This window comes from Octopus bimaculoides, chromosome 30 (assembly GCF_046866305.1).
Source record: "Octopus bimaculoides isolate indiv1 chromosome 30, ASM4686630v1, whole genome shotgun sequence".
In the NCBI taxonomy this organism is placed as follows: Eukaryota; Metazoa; Mollusca; class Cephalopoda; order Octopoda; family Octopodidae; genus Octopus; species Octopus bimaculoides.
In genome coordinates, this window is record NC_142957.1 from 14,823,079 (window position 1) to 14,825,578 (window position 2,500).

Here is a 2,500-nt window from a genome sequence, read left to right on the forward strand (position 1 = left end):
CACCTTCTGTTAATTTTTCAAATTAACTTTGAAAAAAAAACCAACCAGCAATGTCTTTTAGGCAGACCAGCGGCTTCTGTAATTGTATATTAACAATCGTGATCTATATATATATATATATATGACATTAAGAAAAAAAAAACAAACACCTATTTTTAAATATATATCTATCTAGATAGATATATATTTATATATATATATATATTTCTGTAAATATATATATATATATATACCGTAGAAGATTTCTAATTGGAAAAAAAGTGTGAGGGTTGAAATCTCACACTATATTAGGCTGAGAATGCGACAAGCGGAGGGTTACACACGTCACTGCTTTTATAATATCACGCACTACTTTTTTGTCTTCTCCATCATGATGTCACTGTCTTCTCTCTTTCTTTCTCTCTCTCTCTCTTGTGTCTCGGGAACAGCAGAAAATCGGTTTACGATTAAAAGCTAAATATTCTCTCGATTTCGTGTTTCGCAGAAAAGAAAATGATATTTTGTATCGTTGTTCTTCATTTTTTCCTCCGACAAGGAATGTCCGTAGGTAGATCTACGTGTTATTTACTATGGATCTATATTGCAGCGTGGAAGTGTAATTTTAAATCTGCATAAATATGTATATGTAAATATGTAAGTTCTCCGGTGCAAATAAAAAACTATATATATAAATATATATTGAAAACGACAGTTAGCGATTGGCTTATTTTAGCTCTACCGTTCGACTATTAAGTATGGAAGCGTAGCTACGCTATAAAATTCGGTGAGTATTCCGAATGAAAAGGAAAAAATACAAATTATTTATAATGTAATAATAATAATAATTTCTTGCATTGGCATAAGGCCGGTCATTTTTGGAAAGCGATGAATCAATCCTAGCACTCGGTTGGTATTTTATAGTATTGATCTTGAATAATAAATATGAAAACTATTAACGGAAGCATAAATAATACAAGGGAAATAAATCTTGTCTTTTCCCCTTGAAAACCTCCCAACAGCAGAAAAAAAATTACTAACTCAATTACGTTGCCTTCGACCATCCATAATTTTAATTTCTTCATTACATTCAATAATTTTTTATGCCAGATCCAGCGACAATTTCCTCATCCAGAATTTATTAATCCTCCTTAAGATGCGTGTCAATCATTCACTTTATTTTTAAAATTGACATTTCAGAAAATTTCTCTTTGACAATTTTTTCCCAATCACCGTTTGCCTACGCCACATAAACTCATCGCGTTCTGCGACCATGCGCAGACGACAAGAAACAGGAACTTCCGCCAGTCGGTTGTCTGTCCTGGTTACTTTAGTGTTGTAAAAAAAAAAAAAAATTTAATTTATTAATCAAAATTTATCAATTTAATGACCAAGACGGAGACTAAGAGCGAATTCTGACCATCCATGGATACTTCACAGTTTCAAAGTGATTCACGGCAGCCACCGATCTTTCCCCCGCTTTCTTCCGTCTCCATTCGCTTCATCTAATGTATGAGACACTCCCTCCGTCCTCTCTCTCCTTCTATCTCTATCTTTTTACCTCTCCCTCAATATCTTTAGCTGCTTGTCGCTAGTTCTCTTCCTCTCTTTTCTCCATACCATTTTCTACCCTCCCTTTCTCTCTCTCTCTCTCTCTCTCGTTGTCTGTTTATATCCCTCTCTATCTCCCCCATCTTCCTTTGTCTGCTCTCTATAATTCTCTCTCTCTCTCTTTTTAACTACATATCCATTCATCTCACCCTTTTTAATTTCCCTCTCTCTCTCTTCTTTCTTTTCCCTGTCACTCCGTTCGTTTTCCTCTCACTTACTCTTTCCCTTTTATCTGTCTGTCTATTCCTCCCTCCTCTTGTTGTTTGTATTTCTTTCCGTCTGTTCTTTGTCACTCCCACTTTACCCCTTTTTCTCCCTTTCTCTGTCACCCTCTCGTCGTCTGTTTACTCTCTCACTCCTCCTCCTCTACTTCTTCACTTGCAACCTTACTCTTTGTGTCTAGTTCCTCCCCTTCCATTCATCACTTACATCTTTTCTCTTCTCTCATCCTCTCAAACACACCATTCTCTCCTTCTCTTTCTGTCTGCTCTGTCCCTCTCTCTCTCTCTCTCCCCTCCACCCTTTCTTCATCACTCACCTTCTCCTCTCACTCTCTCTCCCTCTTCCTCATTCTTCATTTGAAGTAAAAGATGACGAGGTGAGCAGAATTTCATAGAAATGTTTTCAAGTTCAAATCGTGCTGTGTGACACAAACACCCCCCCCACACACACACATATCCATACACACATACACAAACACATACATACACACTCAGTCTACTACAATACACATATCTACACGTTGATCATCCGTCTCTATATACATCCATACACACACATACATATAAATATTTACACACACGCATATACATACATACATACATATTTACACATGATCAGATGTCACATACCCACACACAAACGCATACATACATCATATAGTCACATGTACATATACACACCCCCATATTGT